This window comes from Equus caballus, chromosome 21 (genome assembly GCF_041296265.1).
Source record: "Equus caballus isolate H_3958 breed thoroughbred chromosome 21, TB-T2T, whole genome shotgun sequence".
Classification (NCBI taxonomy): Eukaryota; Metazoa; Chordata; class Mammalia; order Perissodactyla; family Equidae; genus Equus; species Equus caballus.
The window spans coordinates 19,602,365-19,628,077 of NC_091704.1; the positions used below are offsets into that span (position 1 = coordinate 19,602,365).

General features: G+C 39.7%; 1 long non-coding RNA gene across 2 annotated transcripts in view; it reads left to right on the top strand.

The window, feature by feature from the left end:
- The window catches only part of LOC138919922 (uncharacterized), a 93,130-nt gene extending 67,981 nt beyond the window's left edge, over positions 1–25,149 (top strand). Inside the window, exons 5-7 of one of the 2 annotated variants that reach the window (XR_011430516.1) lie at positions 11,224–11,306; positions 14,811–15,051; positions 23,155–25,149. This is a non-coding gene — a long non-coding RNA (uncharacterized lncRNA). The remainder of the gene's footprint in view (positions 1–11,223; positions 11,307–14,810; positions 15,052–23,154) is intronic. The other variant, XR_011430515.1, reaches the window with a different exon arrangement.
- The last annotated feature ends 564 nt before the right edge of the window (positions 25,150–25,713 follow it).

A 25,713-nucleotide genomic window follows, 5' to 3' on the forward strand; every position in this document is an offset into this window, starting at 1 on the left:
TCTATTCACATCCCACAGAGCTAGTGTTCTGGAAATGCTCTTTAGAAAATCTTTAGTAGTTCTGTGTGGACCCGTTACTGTCCATACCTGGAAGACTGTAGGAACAGGTTCTGGTGTCTTCTCACAGAGGGACAACACTCATTTCTGTCCTATGGAGTTCAACTATTCTCAACCTCCTGCTGTCCCCACTCCCCACTGCCTTTCCAATGTTCTAGAGGCAATAGGTACTCACAATCTGTTTCTAGAATGTACACCCTGTGCACACACATGGATGTTTTCAGAAAGATTGACCAAATCTGGGATACCAACCAAGATTAGCAAATGAGCACTAGAATAGGCCTGAAAAACTGCACTAACCTCAGCACTGCTCAGACACAAGGCCTGCTGAGGCTTTTTCTCCGTTCAGTGAACAGGCTGCTCATAGGACTTTTCACTACACAATGAGCTGAGAAGGGAGGCAAGCTTGGGCCCCAAGATTAAGACAGAAATCGCGCTCTAATACTGCCTGTCTTCCAGTATACTCTTTCACAGAGGCTCATGTGTTTTAATTCCTCTTCTACCTTTTGGGTTCTTTGCTTCTTTGTCCTGGGTCCTGTTCTCTGCCACTTTCCTTTGCTCCAGAATGATTTCTGACTTGTGATTTCCTCTTCTATCAGAGTTCCTACTGCTGTTCTACCTCAGCTGGGTAACGAAACCAAGCTGAGTAAACAAAACCCCACGGAGATGTGACATGCGAGTGACTGAGGGCCCCTTTGCACTCCCATTGTGTTGGTCTGCTTGCTTCTCTAATTAGAATTTCAGAGGAGAAACTGTAGGCAGGGGACTTCTTTTTGGAATCTTGTCCCTTGACATTTCCCCCCAGTGTGGGTCTGGCTTTAAGAAGGGAGTGGTACAAGAAAGTTGCATCCACAGCCTTGGAAAACCCATTTCTGGCCCCCTCAGTGCAGGAGAGGGGAGTTAGTCCAGCTTCCTTCCCCTTCTTTCACAAGATTTTGGTCTGAAGCCTGAGGTCTGATTGATTTTGTTGATATTTTTACCTCTATAAATGAAAGAAAACCCCACTCCCTGAAGGAAACCAAATGCAGCTGTGAACCTCAGAAGTGTCAGAGGGAGGAATCCCATTGTGTGTGCGTGGGGTGGGGGACGGGGTTCAGCTGTAAGCTTGGGGCTCCTAGGAAACACAGGACTGTGGGAAGCCTTGATAAGGCAAGAAAAGGTTTCTCCGTGTTAGCTGATTAGGGAGATTTCAGCTGGCCAGCTAACTTCTTCTCACTCCACTTAGCTGATCCTAGAAATCTTGGCTTAGCTGCAGAGCTGTATCAATTATGGTAATTTACATAAATTATTTACCAATTATCCTTAATTAGCAGGCTGCACGATAATGATTATGCATATCATCTAATGTGTGCCAGATCAACTTGGTTGTAAGATTTATTGGATCGCAATACTAATCATTGTGCACATCTGCTTAGTCTTTGTGAGTTGCTCACGTGGTATGGACGTTTTCTCACACTGGGAAAACAATGGCGGTAACATTGGGAGGCACTTACTATTTGCTGATGAGCTGAAGGAAGAGAGAAAGTGAGCAGTGATGATTAGTATCTGCTCCCAAACCCAATAAATGCAGATGATTGGTTCTGAAGATAAAGTAAGGCCAATTGCACTTCATTAGAACACAAGTTTCTATCCTCAAGGGCAGGAGCTTATGTCTTCTTCACATTTCTACCTTAGCCTCTAGCATAGTAGGAATTCAATAACCATTTGTTGATTTGAACTGAGTTTGACATGGCACTAGGTTCTATTTCATGGCCAAAACACTAATAGTCATTATCACAAAATAAAATTCTGAGGCTATTTCTTCTACTGTCTTGACAGTAGATAAGATCACCTACGTGGGATTTTATGGAGGCCTTACAAAGTCCTACCCATAGCACGAAGTGCTGTGCCTGGAGTTCGTGACATATGTTGCCCGTATCACTCTACAGAGTTAATACCACATTTCCTGAGAAGGAGAGTTAAGCTCGTCAGCTGCTAAAACACACATGGCAATGCGTTAGGGCCATCATTAATGCAAAAGCCATGTGTAGATAGTATCAAATAATCTGTGTTTGCTAAGTTGTTAAAAAAATTATTATTATGAGAATGTCATTTTCACATGATATAACTCAAACAGTACAATTCAAACTGTTCAGTAGTGAAAGGTGAATCTTGCTCCCACCCCAGGCCTCCAGTCCTGCTCTCCAAAGGCAAATACAGTTAACCGTTTCCTTTGATTCTGTCCAGAAATCTTCTATGCGTATATTTGAATATATGTAGATAGTTTTGTTTGAAAATTAGGTACTTAGTAATTAGGTAGTATTTATGGCATACAAAAAAGTATATCATTTATGAAGAATAATGCCACAAACATACGTGTTCCCACCCTCCAATTTAATAAATGAAGCCAATAAGTATAAAGGCACTTAAACATATTTACCCTTCCTACTCTTGTCACTCAAGCATTTTAATACCCCTTTGTGATCTCCTCTCCCTCCAAGAGGTAATTGCTCTTCTGAATTTGGTCCCATGCCCGCTTTTTATACTTTTATGATATATTTATATACCCTAAGCAATATAAAGTAATGCTTTTAAACAATATGTTTTTGAAATCACATTGTACATATTCTTCTGCCACATGATTTTTCACTCAGTACTGTGTCATCCATGTAAATACATATAATTATAGTTTGTTCAGTTTCATAGCTGTATGGTATTCCATTATATGGACATCTTACAATGTATACATTAACTCTCTTTGTGATGGATAGTTAGGTTGTTTTCAGTTTTTGCTACCACAAACAATACCGTAATAAGCAATCTTGTACGTGCCTCCTCACGTAAGTGTGTGAGTTTTCCTAAGGTGTGTACCTACGAATGAAATCGCTCACTCATGGGATATGCACATTTTAAACTTTTCTAGATAGTGCCAATTTGTTCTCTAAAGTGATTGTATATTTCCTTTTAAAATTTGTTTTTAAATTATACAAAGGACTTGTTCTAGAGCGATCTGCGTGTGATGGACAATCCGTAGGTTTTAGAATTGTATTGATTTACCTATCAACATCCATTTCTTTCTAAAGATGTGCTTCTGGCAGGAGGTGGGGCTAGGCTTTGAACCCAGGACTGCTGTTTCCAACCCTGTGTGCTTTCTCTTGCTTCATATTCTGTCTCCTCTCTACCTGAAGGCATCCAACGTCCCTGTGTGTATGTGTCTTTCTGTGGCAGAAATTTGAGCCTAAATGAAAGTCTGAGTCCTGCTGTAGTTTGGGCTGCGCTTTGTTTGTGGGATTGCAGAGGAGAACCCACCTCCTTGGCTTCCTTCGATCACTGCTGCATCGGAGCATTTTTTCTCCTCTTTCTCCTTTTCCTCCTCCTTCTTCTACACTTAAGTCCATGTTTTTGGACCCTAAAGTAATACACATCTCCCATTCAAATATTCCCACCCTATTCTCATTTTGCTCAGCAGACTAACTATCACCAACATTTGAGTGGGTATCCTTCCAGTTTCTTGTGGGCATATTTTTTGAGACCATGTAATACCCTATTTCTCACCCAACTTTCACCCACTAGTTTTAGTATCCATCGATGATTACTGCCTAAAACAGTTATTACTGTGGTGGTTGATTATTAGTGATATATAATCTTATTTAAACCTCAAAATCACCTCAAGATATATATTGTATTGTTCTCATTGTGAGTATAGACAAAGCAGCAAGGGAATTAATGAACCTGAAGGCTGATAGTCGTTATCTAACTTCTGAATCCTGACTCAGTATACAAAGCAAAAACAAAAACAAAGAACCAATCGATTAGCATTAGATTAACCCACAGTTGCAATGGGCTAACGCTAGATGTATTAAAAGTAAGAGTAAAAGTTGTATCAGGGATGCTACAGTCTCTTGATCCATCTTTAAGAATATGATTGTATGAGAATTTAAATACGTATGAATCTTATTCTGTACCTTTAAAAAAATGCAGCACAGTTCAGAATAAAACTGCGCCAACAACTTGAACTTCATCTGAAAGAATTTATTTGCTGAAGTTGCCAAAAAAAAAAAAAAAAATCCCAAATGCAAAACTTATCTTAAGTGGTGTTGTGCAGCATGAAGGCCTGTAGGCAGCTTCTGGACTCAAGAGCCAAACTAAAGAAAGCGTACGTTGATGTTTTATTCTAATACGATCTGCGGCAGTCACCTTCTCTTAAAAAGGAGCGTTAAAATTTCACTGCACATCAAGAGACGTGTTCTTGCTTCTAACCCTCATGTTTAAAAACATGTATATTGGGGGAAAGAATGCTTCACGTCCTTATCAAGCAGGGCATAACAAAATTGGAAATTGGTTTGTGATTTATGGCACCTCCGGTGGCACACTGAAGTGTGTAGTAAAATTAACTTTTGGTATATGCAGTAGCTGCCTGCACAGCATGACTAAAGAAAGACCCTGTGAGTAGGAGAGGTTGCAGATGAATGAGGCCAGAAATGGAAAACTTCCACTGGTCCAGGCAGCACAGATGTGTGTTAAAATTTGCTAGCATTTGCATTCAATCTTTGTGGCTAGTAGGAACACAGACTCAGAAGGCACTGAAGGTCCTTCTCTCTTCCTTCCTCCAACCACCTGGACCTATGAGAGTCCATCTGATACAAGGGTCTCTTTGTCTGTTGTCAAGTCAGGGCTGCTACGGGTGGGCAAGCAAAGAAAGTCAAGCACAAGTCCAGACGGCAGTTGCATAAGACCACATTGTTACAGTCTGGGGCTTGGGAGGCATTTTTGGCCAGCAAGACCTTTTGAACACCCACAGGAGCTCGGGGTTGTGGACACAGCCATGGATAGGGAAAATATTTGATAGCAGAGCACTTTCTGGAAATTCCCACATGGTGAACAAGGATGTGCAGTGTAATTTTAGTTTCATATTAAAATTACTTGAAGCAGGACCTGGGACTGTATTGGGTTTGCAGACCTTTCCCTTAAGGAAATCGCCAAATACAACACTTGAGCTTTAGGATTGCATTGCAGTAGAATAAACCAAAAAGGGGCTAATTTACTTTTGTACCCATGCCATTAATGTAAATTGGTTATTAGCTGTTTATGCTAAAGAGCAGCGGTGTAAAACATAAAGGTAGTTTTATTAACTACATTTTGCCCTCTGAAATCTGCTGTACACGGAGTTTACAATCCTTGATCTTTTTCCCCTGCATGCAGTATGGCATTTACTCTGCCTAATTAACATATTTATTAACAAATTACTGCCCCCTTTCTGCAGTTTGCATTTTATACCACATCGCCACAATGAAGTTAATAAGACAGTCCCATGCCCTGCTTTTCTGATTCTTCTGGAATGTTGCATTAGCCTTTTTGTCTCCTCTTGTCTTCCTTTCTTTTTAGGCAGGGGTAATTAAAGAAAAATGGCATTACAAACAATGGCAATGCAGGATAACGGAGACGTAAATGAGTTTCAGTGTCACATCCCCTTTTTGAGACTCTGGGTAGGTGTAAGCAGGGATGTAGATGCGGAGGGACCAAATCTTGCACCTCATCTTTGCCCTCAAAGCCTCATCTCGCTCACCACTCTGGGTACCGCTCTGCCTACAGGGAAGGTCCCTCTTCTCGTTCCTTCTCTCATACTGATCACTCTAGGAGGTAGAAACCTTGAGTGAGGATCAAGAGCAAGAGGAATGTGGGAACAATTCTTAAGAAATTAAGAAAAAAAGCTTTAGCATTTAAGTACGCATTTGTTATAAAAAGTTTCCAGAACTGAGTTTCTCAAACTTAACGATACTGATGTCTGGATATTAGGCATCAAAATTAACTAAAACCTTCTAAGAGTGGGTCCCAGGAGATTCCAGTGTGCAGCCAGGGTTGAGAACTGCTGCTCTCAAGGCTTTCCAGACCAAGAATTCTCAAATCTTTTGGTGTGGCAACACCCTTTTTTGTTTATTTTTTATGACGCCACCTAACTGAAAGTATGTGAAGATTTTAAAAAATTTATTCTTAAAAGTAAACTTAAAATGAATTTAGTTTTGAGAATTCGGGGTGGAATTTACTATGAGGCCTTGAAATAATTGGAGTCCATGCATAAGGGTTATCAATCCTGGCCAGGGATCCACCGTTCTATAAGTATAAGCCTTATTCTTTCTCAAGTGTCTTCCCTTTAAATTCCATCCTCAAAGCCACACTCACAGAAGGGCTTTCTGTTGCCTTATGGACCCAAGAGGATGGGTGCTTTCAGCACACCTGTCTGTTTCACCTACTTGCCCTCTTTGAGCTCCTTTGTTGCCCTTTCTCTCGTGTTCAATGCTTAGACCTTATTTCTTGTCTATATATTTAATGTTTCCTTGCAAATGGCTTGAAATGCTACAAAAATGTAATGTGAAAAACCAGAGCAATTTAGAGAGATCTGACAGTAGAAAAGAGAGATGGTAGGGAGCCCTTACTACGGATATGATGTTAAGAAATCTTGTGGGTGATGGCTATGCTTTTCCCGAGAGAGAGGTTTTCCCAAGGAACCTCTCATCCTTCTCTCATCAGGATTTTAGCCTGGTCTGGGAAATTGCTGTAGTGAATGGGTGCCATATTCTTATCTTCTCACTCTACCCCTTCCTGACCCCATCACCTATGATTTCTTCATCAGTGGGTTAAATCCATGTCAGAAAGAGAAGAGGAGTACCCAAGTGGATTGCTGAAAGATGCATCTGAAACAAAGGCCCACGATGAAGGGAGAATCCGTTTGTGGATTTCCACTGTTTCTTGGTTCTGAAAGAGGATCCGAGTGAGAAGTCCTACCTTGTGTGATGGGTACGAATTGGCTCCATGACACTCAGGTGCAATACAAAAAAAGTATATCCCTTTGTGTTTAAAAGATCAAATTGTATGGTATACAACATTTGTTTCTTAACTGCCTATGGTGCCTCTAGTCATTTGGAAGGTGCTGTTACTATGCTCTCTGTTCTTGAGGGAGGGGCAGCCTGAAGCCCATGCTTGCTGTGTCTGTGTCTCCTCTTCTCCCTGCCAGGTGTGCTTAAGACAAGTTGTATCAGTGCAGGAAAGGGCATCAGGACAGAATAGTTCATTGGAGTAAAACTTAGATGCCTAGGCCAGAGATAATTCCACGGAGTTATGCTGTTCCTCTTCAAGCTCATAGTTAGCCAAGAGTGATACTTAGACTAGGGTGCAGGTGTCCAACTGTCTTGACATAACCCAATATCACAATAGCATGAAAAGCGATATTCTATCTTTATTTAGGACTTAAACTTCTGGGAAGGAAGCCAGTTAATTTAATTTAATTTTTAAGAAACCGCTTTCTTGAGGTATGATTGACATGTAAAAAGCTGTACATATTTAACATATACAACTTGAGGAGTTTTGAGATAAGTATACACTCGTGAAACCATCACCACCATCAAGGCCATAAATATATCCATCTCGTCCCAACGTTTCCTCCCACCTCCATTATTATTGTTAAATGAGTTTTCTTTGGTGGTGCGAATACTTAAGATCTATCTTCAGCAAATTTTAAGTATACAGTACAGAATTGTTACCTATAGGCACTATGCTGAATAGTACGTCTCCAGAATGATTTATCTTGCATAACTGAAACTTTGTACTCTTTGACCATTGTCTTCCCATTTCCCCCTCCCCCAGCCCCTGGAAACCACCATTCTACTCTCTGCTTCTATGAGTTTGACTATTTCTGATTCCACATACAAGTAAGATACAGTAAAGTCATGTGCCACATGATGGACTGCATATATGATGTTGGTCCCATAAGATTTGTACCATATAGCCCAGGTGTGTAGTAGGCTATATCATCTAAGTTTGGTAAATACGCTTTATGATGTTCACACAATGACAAAATCACTTAACAACACATTTCTCAGGACATAACCCTGTCTTTAAGTGATGCATAACTGTATTTGTCTTTCTGTGTCTGGGAAGCCAGCTATTTTAATCCTGTGTATCAAGAAAAAGCAAAAAGACCCTAAAACAGGTTTCCTAGCTTGGAATTAGTTCATAGGTCCCCTAAGGGTCTGCCTGGGCTTTGATAGATTTGTGCACCTCCTGATATTGAATGAAAAAAATTAGAGCAGATTTTGAATACCTTTTTTGGGTACAGGGTTTGAGACATCTACTAGATTTTCATGGTGATTTTGGCCTTAAATGGGTTAATAACCACTACTGATTCTGCAATTTAGGATTAAGAGAAATGTGCCTTATATGGGCAGGGTGGGAAGCCTTTACAAACAAATATTTGTAGTTACCGTAGATGTGCTAACCTATAGGAAGTTGATTCCTCAGTTCTAAAGCCCTGTCTGATTCTTGTCCCCCGCCCCCCCGGCATCAGGTTACCCATCAGAGCCAAATGAATGCAGGGGAGACATGGAACCAGTAGGAAGGCAGGCCCTTCCTAGGCTCTACCTGCCCTGGCTGCCAGCAGAATCGGACAACTCGGGTGAAGCGAGGGCCTGGGTGTTAGAGCGGAGCCGGAGAGGCAGTAGCCATGGGCGTGTGATGACGTTCCATCCATTTCCCTGTTGGTGCAGGTGAATCCTTAGTCCAGTGTCCTGGAAAACACAAGCAGTGGCTACTGGTTTCTTCATCCTGAAAATAATAGACTCAGGGATTTCTTTGAGGAAATAGAGCCACATAGTGCTACATAAATTTCATTACTCTTATTATCACTCTGAATTTAATTTGATTTAAAAATTTTATTGGTCCTAATTGTAGCAGTTATGAATGTTGATGTTATTTTACGCCATTTCTAATTTCTATAAAGAATATCGATCTTTGCTTCTTAATAATTGAAAATGACTGCTGCTTAATGGATTCATGCATTCATATGGAATTTCAATCTTTGGCTTTGACATTCAGGGTTAGTGCATATTATCAGGTCCTTTAGAAATTACATGTATTGTTTTCTAAATCCAGTAACGTCTGATCTGTATGATCTAATAGTCTGACGTTTTTCATTATGGAGGAAAATTAGTCAATTTGGAATGCAAAAAAGCTAATTAAACATATTTTTATATGCAAAAATAAGAATAGTACTTAATGATATTTTGCTATTGGTTTTTACTAAAGATTTTCTTTTTCATTTGGAGTAATGCCAGATGAGGATCTCTCTGTAGACGGTAAGAGTGTGTGTTTGACTTTGTACCAGGCACATTTCTAGTTTTGACAGAGTTAACACATATTTGGACCACCCTTATTAAACAGGCTGCTATGTTAGGAAGATGTATAAATACTCAGGAAAGGGTTTGTAAGAGAATAACCCGCTGCACTCTATTTGTGTTATGGTCACTGTATGCATAAGCTAATTTTAAATACTAAAACTCTAATTATAGGAGGCCACTTTCCTGAAGGACGGGCCATGTTGGGAAGAGAGGTGAGGACGTGGGGAGTGAGTCACAGGGCCAGATGAGTGAGTCGGTAGAGATGGTAGGATCATTCTTTGGGGTCCCCCTGTATCCCGGGGGAGAAACTTGGAACTGGGTTTGTTCCTTTGATTGTAATTTGGAGGATAGCACTTGGATGGAGTACTTCCATAGATAACCCTCAGATTTCTGAGGAATAATAATAAGCTGCAATTTTGATCTAGGGGCAGGAAAGTCCTTACAGAAGAACCCTAACTAAGTAATACGGTGTATGTTGAGCTAAGTGGTCTGTGGTTCAAGAGCAATTACCGGGGGAGAGGAGATCTGGGGCTCAGCAAAACACTTTCATACTTTTACTGAATTTCTTTGGGTTCAGATTCCTTATGTTTCTGACTGGTCCTGTTTATGTTTTCTTTATTCATTATTATTTCTTTATTCATTGGTTTTTAAATAAATGCTGCTTGAATCCAACTGCTTAACTCAACTATACATAGGGAAAACAAGGAATGGGTGTTGGCTGGGACTTGGATCCAGAGAAGAGTGGGCCCAGACATATAATCAAGAATGATTCCTTACTTTAAGGTCAACTGATTAGCAAACTTAATTCTATCTGCTTCTTTAATTCCCTTTGCCGTGTAACATAACATCTTCACATGTTCTGGGGATTCGGACATGGGCATCTTTGGAGGCCATTATTCTGCCTGTCAAAGATAGAAATGTTCTATATCAGTGCTGTCTAATACAGCAGCCACTAGCCACAAGTGGCTATTTATTGTTATTATTATTTTTTTAAAGATTGGCACCTGAGCTAACATCTGTTGCCAATCTTCTTTTTTTCCCTCTTCTTCTCTCCAAAGCTCCCCAGTACATCGTTGTATATTCTAGTTCTAGGTCCTTCTCGTTGTGCTATGTGGGACGCCGCCTCAGCATGGTTTGATGAGTGCTGCCATGTCTGCCCCCAGGATCCAAACTGGTGAAACTCTGGGCCACCAAAGCAGAGTGCACGAACTTATCCACTCGGCCATGGGGCCGGCCCCCACACATGCTTATTTAAATTTAATTAAAATAAGTAAAATTAAATGTTCAGTTCCTCAGTCGCATTAGCCACAATTCAAGTGCTCAATAGCCACATGTGGTTATTGGTTTGCATAATGGACAGTACCACTCTAGAGAGGTAGAAAGTGCAAGATAACGTAGGTCTTGGTACTTCTCAACCTCTTCCATTTAGGAACCCTTGAGAATAGATAAACTTGCACCGATGGCACTAGGAGATGTGGGCTAGCCCAACGAGACCTGATTCAAACAGGAACTTTCTTTAGAGATGCTTGCTAATTCTTATTTTGTCCAATAACGTATCCAAGTTTATTTTATTAAAGAAAGTATATATATTTCCAAATCTTCAAATAAAACCAGCATTCTGGAAAAGTCACCATGTTTATTCGAGAACTCCCCCGGTCCATTGCCACATACTCCAGTGCTGATACATACACCAAGAGAATTCCAGCTGTAGAAATTTCTGGGCAGAGGAGGAATACGGTCAGATTTGAAGATGGCCCCCAGGGAGCAATGGCCTGGGGGGAGGATAGCTTTGACAGGAAATAGTCTAGAGGTAGGGAGACTAGCTAGGAGGAGGATTATATATCCTTGCCCTCTTTAACTCAAGTGACATTAAGAGATTTGCTTTGGCCAATGAAATGTGAGCCAAAGTGACATGTGTTACTTTGGAGAAGAAGCTTTGAAAGTCAGTTCCTGCCTTGTGATACTCTCTTTACTCTCTTTGTGATACCCTCTTCCCTAACAATAAGTAATGTTTCAGATGAAGACTGTTCCATCAACCTTGATCCCAGAATGAAGACAGTATGGAGCAGAACTACAGCTGACCCATGATGGGCATTCAATGTGAGCAAGAAATTAACTTATATTTTTGTCAGCCACTAAGATTTTGGGATTATTTGTTACCACAGCAGAACTTAGCCTCTCTTGATTGATACAGAGATGGTGCAAGATAGTTGGACAAAGATCTTGGCTGTATAAAATCTCAATTAAGAGATATGTTGACTTAAAAATGGTTACAATTCATGGGCGACCCTGATCTTTAAGGTTTATTTATGCTTTTTTCCTTTATCTACATAACAGACATTCATTTTTTATATTTCACGTTAAGGTTCTTTTTACTATTTAGTTTATGCTATCAAATTATATCATTATATGATCAAATTATATGATGCCAACATTATTTCATAATACTCTCTGATTGGATTTGGGTTGCAAGAACAGAGCATGGAAACAATTTAGTGGAGACACAAGATTTTTCTGTTAGCTAGAATTATTGGAAATTGAGGAGATGGGTTTGCATCTTTCAGATGACATTCCTCCCTGGTTTATTCCATTGAGTAGTCGTTAGTTTGAGATTGCCCTTCCAACCCCAAATCCAAAGAATAGATACAATTTTGGTAGCTATTTTTATAAAGGGTTGAGGACTAAAAGCAATTAATGGTTGACTTGGATCTTTTTCTCCTTTCCCTAATCAGTAATAAGTGATACTATCTGTTTTCCTAAAGCAATAAATAATGGTACTATTATATCTGATCAACAAACTATGTCATATTACACAGTCCAAAATTGGAATGTATATCCCAAATGCAATTGGCCTTCCTCTGAAGATGGAGATTTTAATAGTCAGAAGAGACCCAGTAGCAGCATGAAAAAAAAAATGCTATGAGTCACTCACAGTAGTCATGTCATTTCTTGGGTACAACTTTGAGCAGTTTATATTATTGTTACTTGACCTGTTTTTACGTAAGTGAAGGCTTGTAAAGAGAGTGGAGTTACTGGTGGTGAAGGAGAACAAGTCTATTAATATAGGTATCATAAGCCAGAGGGTTTATAATGACTTGACTGAGGTCCACTGTTTACCTCGATGGGTTTCTATTTCCGTTTTTTGTTTCCTCTAGTACAAAAATGTCTTTTGTTGCTCTTTGTTAGCTAAAAGTATGAATCTTAAAAAATAGGGAAGCCACAATCCATCTGCTTTTCATGGACCCTCAAGTGGTGGTGGTGAGGGGGAGATGGGAGCAAACCGGGTTGATGCGTAAGCTCATCAGGACTCAAAATGCTGTAGATTGCTTCTACTGACAAAATTCTTCACTTGTTAAGGGAAAAAATGTGAGAGGAAGATGCATTAGGTGGTATCTTTGTTTTTTTCTTGACATTCTTAGGTCATTTTGGGAAGAGCACAGGAAAACTGTCATACATTTCCAAAGGACTAGGCTATGAATGTTAAATTTCATAAACCATGTATTTTTGATGCATATTATTATATAGCCACTCTGCATACAGCACCTAGAACAGAATTGACATTTTTCCCCCAATGAGGGAAGAATTTTGTCAATATAAGCCTTTCTACACATTAAGCCAGGAAACTGTATAGTAGAGTCAAATGTCTTAAAGTAAATTGTTACAAAATGAGTCATATTTCCTCCAAGGAGTTATAGTAAAATTAAAGATTATTTTTCTGACTTAAGAGTTGATAGTAAATAAATCACAGATATATAAATATATTGTAGAGAAGAGATACAGGTGTAAATCAGTAATAATTTAAATGTAAATTAATGAAGTAATAAAGTGGGAATAAATCCACAAGGAAAGGCCAATGCAATATAAGGTGCACGTGCGACACAAGAAAACTCATGCATCATGAATTTGATCCAAAATTAATGACAGCTATAACAAACATTGATTAAACATTGAATGACCCACAATTTTACCTGCCTCCTTTGGAGTGATGCTCCAGGCCTTCAAAAGAAGCAATCCATTGAAGTTTTAGCCAATGTGTTCTTTTTCTGTGACAGTAAACTTCCAGTGGAAGACAATCACTGTTTACTGTTATCACTGATCTTAAAATAGCAGGTATTTCATAAATGAGTGTTATTGCTGATTATGGGGCTGTTTCTTCCTCCAAAAATTATTTTCTAAAAAGAGGCTGATTATTCCATTCACAATAGCATAAAAATATGAAGTACCTAGGGATAATCTTAACAAGAAATGTATAGGTCCAATATGAAGAAAACTAAAACTTTACTAAAGGAAAGAGAAGACTATTTCTTTGGTGGGGGGTGGGGTTAAATGTCTTAAAGATATGAATTATGTAACTTTTTTCAAAATAAGTTTAATGTAATTCTGATTATTATTCATATAGACTATTTTGAGAACTTAAAAATAATTCCAAAATTGTTCTGGGAGAAAAAAATAGAGAATGACCAAAGAATTTTTTGACAAAGAATCACAATGAGAGAACACTTATACTATCATGTATTAAAATGTATTACAACTTCACGCCTGTTAGGGTGGCTATTGTCAAAAAGAGAAAACAAGTGTTGGTGTGGATATGAAGGAATGAGAACCCTTGTATGTTGCTAGTGGGAATGTCAAAAGGTACAGCCACTGTGGAAAACAGTATGGCAGTTGCTCAAAAATTAAACATAGAATTACCATTTGATCCAGCAGTTACACTTCTGATTATATACACAAAAGAATTGAAAGCAGTGACTCAAACAGATATTTGTATACCAGTGTTATTAGCAGCCTTATTCACAATAGCCAAAAGGTGGAAACAGCCCAAGTGTCCATTGACAGATTAATGGATAAACAAAATGTGGGCTATACATCCAATGGAATATTATTCAGCCTTAAAAAGGAATGAAATTCTGATACATGCTACCACACAGATGAAACTTGACACATTATGCTAAGTGAAATAAACTAGACATAAAAGGACAAATATTGTATGATTCCACTTATATGAGGTACCTAGAATAGTCAAATTCACAGAGGCAGAAAATAGAAGAGTGGATTCCATGTACTGGAGGGAGAGGGAGTGTGGTGTTATTATTTAATGGGTCCAGAGTTTCAGCTGGGAAGATGAAAAAGTTCTGGAGATGGATGGTGATTATGGTTGTACAACATTGTGAATGAACTTAATGTCACTGAACTGTACACTTAAAAATGGTGAAAATGATAAATTTTATGAGGCTATATATATTTTACCACAATAAAAAATCCCCCTCAAAACTGTATCACACAGTTAGAGTTGCAGAGTAATTGCTCAATATTGGTACCCAGTTCAACATAACCACATGGACAGTCAAGAAAGAAACTCTAGCATGTTAATGAATTTAATATGTGATATAAATAGCTATCATAAATAAGTTGGAAAAAGAAGAATTATTTAATGAATACTGGGACAATTAGTGAACTATTTTGGGTAAAAATACATACTAAGCTTTTATTATAATCTAAAATACCATGTGGATCAAGGTGTTCAATTTAAAACTGAAGCCATGAGGATGTCAGCAACATGGCTGAGTGAGTGGTTCCCTTTGTCTCTCCCTCTTCAAACTACAGCTAAATGGACATTCATAAGTCAACGGAGGATACCCACACAGCACTTCAGGATGCCTGAGAGACCCATGCTGCTATACATCAGAAGGTGGATGGACTATCCCCAGGGAGGAGTGGAGATGGGCGAGAACTCTCCAGCCCCCAGACAGCACAACGTGCAAGCAACTGTTCTCCTGGCTGAAGTGCTCATAGCACTGCCTCAGCCCCGAGGTGCACGTGTACCTCAGCGCAACTGTGGAAACAGGTGACTGCATCCCTGAGCCCCTCATGATTGCTCTTTGGTCTAGAGGGAAAGCTCACAGTCCCACCATAGCTCCAGGGAGTGACTCAGGCTCAGACCCAGTGGGGAGGCCCCACCAACAAGCACAAAGGCTGGTGCGACTTAGGAGCGGACGGGGCACAGCTTCAAATCTGGGTGATCAAATCCCTGGCTGCCTTAAATGCTCATAGCTCTGCTGTAGCCCCAGAGGGGAAAATGAGACCCAGTAGGACCGTGGGGGCAGGTAGTAACAACCCTGAGCCCCAGTGTGATCTTTCCTTGGTCCAGTGGGAAAATGCACAATCCCACCATGGTCTCAGGGAGAGACTTGGCTCGGTCCTAGTAGAGAGGCCCTGCCCACCAAGCACAAAGGCTGCTATGACCTAGGACCAGACCATGGCACAGCCGCAAGTTCAGGTGAACAAACTTCCAGCTGTTTTAAATGCCCATGGCTCTGCTGCAACCCCAAAGGGGGAGGTGCAACCCAGCAGGACTGTGGAAGCAGGTGGTAACAACCCTGAGAGCCAGTATGATCACTCCTTGGTCCAGTGGGAAAACCCACAGTCCCACTGCAGCTCCAGAGAGTGACTCAGGCACTGTCCCAGTGAAGAGGCCTCACCCACCAAGCATAAAGGCTGGTGCAACCTAGGAACAGATGGCGGCATATCTGAGGCCCAGGTGAAAGTACCAGTAGGAACTGCAAACATTGACAGTATCACAGAAGTCCTGAAGGGTCAGTACAACCGGTGGGACTGTGGAGCAGGTGGCAGCAGCCCTGAGCCCCTGTGTGATCACTCTCTCAACCAGTGGGAGAGTCCATAATCCCACTACGGTTGCAGGGAGTGGGGCTGGCTCAGACCTAGTGGGGAGGCCCCACTCATCAAGAACAACAGCGGATATAACCAAGCACCAGATGGCAGCAGAGCTGTGAGTCCAGGTGAATAAACTCCCAGCTGCCTTGAAAGTCCATAACACTGCTGTGGTCCCTAAGGGGAGAGGGCATCTGGGAAGTCTGTGGGAGCAGGCAGCAGCAACCTGGAGCCCCTGTGTGATTGTTCCCACAGTTGGCGGGAGACCCAGAGGGCCACAGTGATGTCAAGAAGTGGCCCAGGCTTGGACAGGAACAGCTGATGGGGATCCTCATGGGTGCAGATTACACAGCTCCTGCCCCATTTCCCCAGTGGCAGTAAGTGGAAACTGTGACCAAATTCTATGTCTATGCAGAGGCACAAATCCTCACTGTCAAGTAGTATGGAAAAATATATTGAATCTCTAGAACAAAGTGAAAATGGCAAATATCCAGAAATTAATCCTGAAGACACAGAAATCTACAATCTAAATGACAAAGAATTCAAAATAGCTATCATTAAAATATTCAACGAGTTAAAAGAGAATACAGATAGACAATTTAATGAGTTCAGGAGCTACTTCACAAAGAGTTGAAACTATAAAGAAGGACCAGTCAGAAATGTTGGAGATGACAAATACAATGGAAGAGATTAAGAAAAATCTGGGCTCCCTGAACAGTAAAGCTGATATTGTGGAGGACAGAATTAGCAGTGTGGAGGACAGGAATATAGAAGAGCTTCAGATAGAGAGGAAGAGAGAACTAAGACTGAAAAGAAATGAAGAAACTCTCTGAGAAATATCCAATTCAATTAGGAAATGCAACATAAGGATTATAGGTATCCCAGAGGGATAAGAGAAGGAGAAAGGAGCAGAAAGCTTCTTCAAAGAAATAATAGCTGAGAACTTCCCAAACCTGGGGAAGCAGCTGGAAATCCATGTGACAGAAGCCAATAGATCTCCAACCTTTATCAATGTAAAAAGACAAACTCCAATGAATATAGCAGGAGAGCTGACAAAAGTCAATGACAAAGAAAAAATATTAAGGGCAGCAAGGCAGAAGAAAATAACCTACAAAGGAACCCCTGTCAAGCTGTCAGTGGATTTCTCAGGAGACTAGGAGAGAGTAGAATGATATATTCAAACTTATGAAAGACAAAAACTTTCAACCAAGAATACTCTATCCAGTGAAAATATCCTTCAAATATGATAGAGAAATAAAAACTTTCCAAGTTAAACAAAAGTTAAGGCAGTTCATTGCCACAAAACCCCCTCTACAAGAAATTCTCAGGAAGGTCCTCATACCAGAAAAGAAAAGGAAAAGTTTACAATACCATATCTATTCAGATAGACAAAATCAGAAAATTGCAGCTTTCTATCAGAACAGGTTAGCAAATACTTAATTATAACATTAAAGATAAAGAAAAGGAAAACACCAAGAACACATATAATCTTGTCATTTTAACCATAAATTCACAACACAAGATGAAATAAGACGTAACAATAACAACTAAGAAGAGGAAGAGGAAAAGGATGGAACTGGCTTAATCTAAGGAAATAAGAGGCTATTAGAAAATGGACTATCTCATCTATGAGATTTTTTATACAAACCACATGGTAACTAAACAAATAATTAGAACAGAGACACAAATTATAAACAAGGAGAAAACTAAGAAAACCAGCATAGAAACCTACCTTACCGAATTGGTAGTCTGAATTATATGGGATGAGAAACAAAGGAAATGCAGGAGAACCAGAAAACAAGCAATAAAATGGTAGAATTAGGCCCTCATCTATCAATAATCACTCTAAATGTAAATAGATTGAATTTCCCAATCAAAAGACACAGAGGGGCAGGAGGGATTATAAAACAAGACTCAACAATATGCTGCCTATGGAAACACATCTCAGCCCCAAAGAGAAACACAGACTCAGACTGAGGGGATGCAAGATAATGCTCCAAGCTAATGGTGAACAAAAGAGAGCAGGCATTGCAATACTTCTATCATACAAAGTAGACTTCAAGAAAAAACAGATACAGAGAGACAAAGAGGGGCAGTATATAATGATAAAAGGGACACTCCACCAAGAAGACATAGCACTTATAAACATATATGCACCCAACACAAGAGCACCAATGTACATAAAGCAACTATTAACAAACCTAAAAGGAGAAGTTAACAATAACACAATAATAGTAAGGGACCTCAACACCCCACTTACACCAATGGATAGATCATCCAGACAGAAAGTCAACAAGGAAATTGTAGAATTAAATGAAAAACTAGATCAGATGGACTTAATAGATATATTAAACAGTAGCTTACACATTCTTTTCAAGTATGGATGGGACATTTTCAAGGACAGACCATATGTTGAGAAACAAGGCAGCCTCAATAAATTTAAGAGGATTGAAATAATACCAAGCATCATTTCCAACCATAATGCTATGAAACTAGAAATCAATTACAAGAAAAAAGCTGGTAAAAGGGCAAAGATGTGGAGATTAAACAACATGCTACTGAACAACCAATGGATCATTGAAGAAATTAGAAGAGAAATCAGATATTATCTGGAGACAAATGAAAATGAAAACACAACATACCAACTCATTTCAGATGTGGCAAAAGTGGTCCTAAGAGGGAAATTCATTGCAATACAAGTTCACTTTAACAAACAAGAAAAATCTCAAATAAACAATCTCAAACTACACCTAACAGAATTAGAAAAAGAAGAACAAACAAAACCCAAGTCAGTAGAAGGAGAGAAATAATAAAAATTAGAACAAAAATAGATTAAGTTGAAACAAAAAAGACAATAGAAAGGATCAATGAAACAAAGAGCTGGTTCTTTGAGAAAATAAACAAAATTGACAAACGCTTAGCCAGGCTCACTAAGAAAAAAAGAGAAAAGACTCAAATAAATAAAATTACAAATGAAAGAGGAGAAATTACAACACATACCACAGAAATACAAAAGAGTATAAGAGAATACTATGAAAAACTATATGCCAACAAATTGGACAACCAAGAAGAAATGGATAAATTCTTAGACTCTTACAACCTCCCAAAACCAAATCAAGAAGAAGTAGAGAATCTGAATAGACCAATCACAAGTAAAGAGATTGAAACACTAATCAAAAACCTTCCCCAAAATAAAAGTCCATGACCAAATGGCTTCTCTGGAGAATTCTACCAAACTTTCAAAGAAGATTTAATGTCTACCCTTCTCAAACTATTCAAGAAAATTGAGGAAGGTGGAATACTTCCTAACATATTCTATGAGGCTGACATCACCCTGATACCAAAGTGAGACAAGGACAACACAAAGAAGGAAAATTACAGGCCAATATCACTGAAGAACATAGATGCAAAAATCCTCAAAAAAATATTGGCAAACTGAATACAGCAATACATTGAAAAGATCATACACCATGATCAAGTGGGATTTATACCAGGGACACGGGGATGGTTCACCATCCACAAATCAATCAACATGATACACCACATTAACAAAATGAGGAACGAAAACAACATGATCATCTCAATAGATGCAAAGAAAGCATTTGACAAGATCTAACATCCATTTATTATAAAAACTCTCAATAAAACGGGTATAAAAGGAAAGTACCTCAACATAATAAAGGCCATATATGACAAACCCACAGCCAACATCATACTCAATGGGGAAAAACTGAAAGCCATCCTTCTGAGAACAGGAAAAAGACGAGGGTGCCTACTGTCACCACTCTTATTCAACATATTACTGCAGGTTTTGGTCAGAGCAATTAGGCAATAAAAAGAAATAAAAGGAATCCAAATATACAATGAAGAAGTGAAACTTGCTGTTTGCAGATGACACAATTTTTTACACAGAAAACCATAAAAAATCCATTGGAAAGCTGTTAGAAATAATCAACAATTACAGCAAAGTTGCAGGGTACAAAATCAACTTAGGAACATCAGTTTTATTTCTAAACTCTAATAACAAACTAACAGAAAGAGAACTCAGGAACACAATCCCATTCATAATCACAACAAAAAGAACAAACTATCTTGGAAAAAATTTAACCAAGGAAGTGAAAGACCTATTCAATGAAAACTACAAGACTTTACTGAAAGAAATTGATGTTGACATAAAGAAACAGAAAAACATTCCACACACATGGATTGGAAGAAAAATCTTAGTTAAAATGTCCATACTACCTACAGCAATCTACATATTCAATGCAGTCCCAATCAGAATCCCAATGACATTCTTCACAGAAATAGAACAAAGAATCCTAAAATTCATATAGGGCAACAAAAGACCCAAATTACTAAAGCGATCCTGAGAAAAAAGAACAAAGCTGGAGGCATCATAATCCCTGACTTCAAAATATACTACAAAGCTATAGTAATCAAAACAGCTTGGTACTTGTACAAAAATAGGCACACAGATCAATGGAACAGAGTTTAAAGCCGGCAAATAAAGCCACACATCTACAGACAGCTAATCTTCAACAAAGGAGCTGAGAACATACAAAGGAGAAAGGAAAGTCTCTTCAAATGGTGTTGGGAAAACTGGACACTCATGTGTAAAAGAATGAAAGTAGACCATTCTCTTACACCATTCGTAAAAATACATTCAAAGTGGATCAAAGACTTGATGGTAAGACCTGAAACCATAAAGCTTCCAGAAGAAAATATAGGCAGTACCCTCTTTGACATCAGTCTTACAAGGATCTTTTCAAACACCATGTCTTCTCAGACAAGGAAAACAAAAGAAAAAATAAACAAGTGGAACTTCATCAGATTAAAGAGCTTCTAAAAGGCAAGGGAAAACAGGATTGACACGAAAAGACAACCCGCTAACTGGAAAAAAATATTTGCAAATCATATATCTGACAAGGGGTTAATCTCCATAATATATAAAGAACTCATACAACTCAACAACAAAAAATCAAAGAACCTGATCTAAAATGGACAGAGGACATGAACAGACATTTCTCCAAAGAAGATATACAGATAGGCAATAGGCAGATGACAAGATGCTCAACATCACTGATCATCAGGGAAATGCAAATCAAAACTACACTAAGATATCACCTTACACCTGTTAGAATGGCTATAATAATCAAGACAAACAAATAACAAATGTTGGAGGGGTTGTGGAGAAAGGGAATCCTCATACAGTGTTGGTGGGATTGCAAACTAGTTCAGCCACTAGGGCAAACAGCATGGAGACTTCTCAAAAAACTAAAAATAGAAATACCATATGACCCAGCCATCCCACTACTGGGTATCTATCCAAAGAACTTGAAATCAACAATTCAAAGAGACTTATGCACCCCTATGTTCATTGTAGCATTATTCACAATAGCCAAGACATGGAAGCAACCTAAGTGCCCATTTACTGATGATTGGATAAAGAAGATAGGGTATATATATACAATGGAATACTACTCAGCCATAAAAAAATGACAAATTCTCCCATTTGCAACAACATGGATGGACCTTGAGGGTATTATGTTAAGCAAAATAAGGCAGACAGAGAAAGACAAACACTGTTTGATTTCACTCATATGTGGAAGATAAACGCATGGACAAAGAGAACAATTTAGTGGTTACTAGGGGGAATGGGGCTTGGGAGTGGGCACAAAGGGTGAAGGGGCACACCTATATGGTGACTGACAGGTAATATTGTACAACTGAAATTTCACAATGTTGTAAACTATCATAGCCTCAAAAAAAAAAAAAAAAAAAAAAAAAACTGAAGCCATGAGAATATTTGTCTAATCTCAGGATGGGAAAAGATTTTCTAGCAATAAAGATGATAGCATTACAAAGAAAAATTTGATAGGTTTCATGCATAAAAATCAAAAGGCAAGTAATAAACTAGAAAAATTATTCATATGCAAAAGTTTTAGTAACATTTTCCTATACATAGTTCATGCAAAAATAGACCATTTAAGGAAGAAAAATATGAGTTGATATTAATGTTCAATCTTGCTAGAAATCTAAGATTTGTAATTTTTTTGACTATGAACAAAGCTATTATTAAAGATAATTCTCAGGGTTGTAAGGGTTTGAGGGGGTGGGTACTCATTCACAGCTGGTGAGGGAACACATTTGGACAGGAAAGCTGTAATAAGACTTTGTTGGTTGTGATAGAAACTAAGCTTAAACTAGTTTAAACAAAAGAGGGAATTTTTTTGGCTTATGCAACTGAGAAGTTCAAGGATGGCAGCGGCTTTATGCAAAGTTGAATCCAGTAGTTCAAATGATTCCTTCTCTGTCTCTTTTTCTGTCTCTGTGTCTCATTTGCTTGCCTCTGCATGGCTATATTCTCAGGCAGCCTCTCTCTACATGGTGAAGAGAGAGCTGTTGGCAGACCGAAGTTTACATTATCCTTACTGCTTGCTGTCCTAGAGAAAGGGAGAGAGTGAGAGCAAGCATCTTTTTTTTTTTTAAATAATAGCTTTATTGGGATATAATTTATATACCATCTCAATTCACCCATTTAAAGCATACAATAAAGGATTTTTAGCATATTCACAGGGTTCTGCAACCATCACTACAATCAAGTCTAGAGCATTTTCATCACCCCAAAAAGAAACCTTGTAACAGTTGGAGGGACTTCTCATTTTCCCCTTAACATGTCAGCCCTAGGCAACCACTAATCTAATTTCTGTCTCTATAGATTTGCCTGTGAGCATCTTTCAAAGCATCTGCAGCAAATGTCCTGAGGAAATTCCAGTTAACCTGCCTTGGGTTATGTGTCCATCTCTGAAGTACTTCCTGGGTCAAGGGGATGGAGTCCTCTTGCTGGCCAAGTGAAGTCACCACCTCAGCTCTGAGGCTGGGAGCTGGATCTAAGGAGCCATCCGAGACACATGTTTTGGGCAGGAATGAGAATGTTATGGAATGGGAAGGGGGTCTTCAAAGGCAGGAGAGCTGGCGGGCAAACATGTGTCCATACCCAGGGCAAACTTGGCAATATGTACCCAAAGTCTTTGAAATATACATATCTTTGAGCTTAGCAACTCCAACTTTGGGACTTTATCCTAAAGAAAGGACCAGAAACAAACTTTCACTCCTGGTGCACCTGTGGCGATGGGGTGGGAATTAGAGAAGGAGGCAGAGGATAAGCAGCCCCCAGGCTGGTGGAGGAGGAAGATAGTAGCTGTGTGTGAATGAAGGTGGAGCACCCAGCTTGAGCAGGGAGCACTTACAGAAACCTCTGACTTCATCTTCCCCTAAGGTCAACAATGTGGCATGATGGCAGCACCCCAGCCACAGAGGCGAGTGATATTCTCTGGCTAAACTACTTCAGCTTTCACCCTGAGGAAGCAAGATCTCCATCAGCACCCGGTGTTGTGGTATGTGCTGCTTTTTGATCCTGTCCCAGCCACTTGGACTGTGTTTGAGTCCTGTGCAGGTCAGGCAGCGGGTGAGAAAGCCTGACCAGATGTCAGAGTCCAGGTGTCAGCTGAGCTGCATTGCCTGAGCCTTGCCAATGTGTGTTCTCTCTCGCCTTTTAAACTTTCCAGGCCTGGAATGAGGGGACATTTGAGTTGTCCTCAGTCCGAAGGAACCACTGCCCTGTGGCAGGTCTCCCAGGAAGATATCCATGTGGTCTGTAGATTGTCTTTTAACTGCATGAATATGTTTTTTTAAAGCCAGTTGGAAGGTGGGTGCTTTCATTCAGTAGGTGCCTGCTGTTTTATGAAAGAGAGAAAATTCCTCTTTAAAAGTGAAGTGAAATCTACAAATTTAAAGGCTAGTTTAGGGGTGTTAAAGAAGCAAATATGATGAGTCTTTAAGTGAACACACAGTTGTTACAGAGAGCATCAGGCCAGTCTGTGTGTGTTTGAGGCTCATACTGTCAGTGTGAATTGGGATGTTAACTGTTGAAGGTTGGGGTCTCAGTGGGACTTCACAAATACAATATAAAAGTTGAAGGCAGCTTTGGCATCCGAGGCACGCTGTTGAGATTCAGGTGGGAACCATCCCAAAGCCCAGCTATGGCCTCACAGCAGGAGTTTTAGGTGTTCACTCCTGCTGCACCTGTCTGTGCTTCCTTCCCAGCTGCCATGCAGCCCCTCAAAGGCTGTGGACTCCAAGACCGTGGAGCCGGCATTTCTAGGAGCCAGGATCAAGCCTGACTTGGCCACATAATTTGACTTTATTCTAGGCAGGAACTAATAAACGTTTTCTTCACTTGATTCCAGTCAGGATAGGAATATCACATCCAGATACATTTAGAAATCAAATTAAGGCTGGAGTGATTAAAAATCAGGGATGGCAAGAGTGGGATGTTGAAGAAAGAACAAAATTAGGATCTGCACAGAGATTGGTATGGATGGGGTGGGGAGCACGCTCTTACTTTAAGTCTCTTGATTTTGTGATTTAATATTGGGAGACAACTGGCTTTTAGCCATATTTAAGATCTGATGACTGATGGAGTGGAAGATGTTGGAGAGAGAATATTTTTGCTTAGCTGTTTGGCAAGCTGTTGGTACCAGCAGTTAGATGACATGGGGCCACAGTTTCTTCAGCATCACCTCCAAGTTCCTACAGTGGAGGCAGGTATGCCCTGATGGTGCAGTGGAAAGATGAGCACGGTTTGAAATTAGAGGATTGGAGCTCGCGTTTCAGCTCGGCAGTCAGCACTGTGAATTGTCTGCAGCTTAAACTTCCCAGCAGTGCCTGGAGGGATTTTCTCCAGGTGCTTCCTATATTACCATCCCTTGTTAATAGTAACTTTTTTGAATTTTGGGTTGTTTAAGTGGTTTTTACAGACGTAGCCTAAGAAGCCACGAGTTTCAGAATTAAATGATTCCCAGCTTTCCTCTGTCCCTCTGTTCCCAAGGCATTGAAATTGAATGTGCCAACTGGAGGATAGAAGAGAAAGCATTGGGGGAAATTTCTAGATATCTTAAGTTTTAAAACTCTTCTTACTCTCCCCATGTCCCAGATGGTTTAATTTTGGCATAAATAATGTGCCTTCACACTGGATTGCAAAAGGCATGTGATTTTATTTGTGTGATGTATTGTCTTCTGCAGTATTAAAGGGAAAGAAATGTTAATGTATGTCATCCTATCTTGCTTCTGAAGCCAGGGTAGTTGTACAGTTTTGTTACCAGCAGTGCTAACCTGAATGTGATCTGGTTACCTTGGAAATGCAGGAATTTATATGAATGTACTGTAAAATAAAATGTGGACTGATTCCCAGGAAAACAAAACAAAAAGAAAATCCCATAATCACTTTGAATTTGTAAAATGGGAAAAAAAGATCATGATGCCAACGATAACAATGGTGAAAATGATGTTACCTGTCACTAATTTATTTTGGGTTGGAGGGGGTTGAGTAGGGTGGGGAGAGGTGGTAATCTATGGGCCTTTCTGGGGTGGAAGAAGAAGAGGGTCATGAAAATTCCCTTTCACCTGGCCAGGTGATGGCTGTAGAGGGTTCTCTTTGCCACTGAAGATGTATCAGGTGCGGCTGGGTATCGGGGGCTATGCGGTGTAGTGGGCAGTGGTCTACTTCCCTCTCTCTGGGGAGTTATCACAAGCACATAAACTCCAAAGACCTTTCTTTAGTTCCTTATGCTAAGTTTATGATGATAGAAGACACCAAATGTGAGGGCATCAAGGGGTGTGAGTGAAATGCAGCCTGAGTCTTGGTGACTCCTTTTTGTGCTCTGGACACCAGCAAGGCCTTCCTGAACATACCTTTGGGATTGTAGGGGAGGAAAACATTTCCTCTACCCTCTGGGTTCTTCTGGCTGGGCTACAAATTAAATTGACATGAGACAGG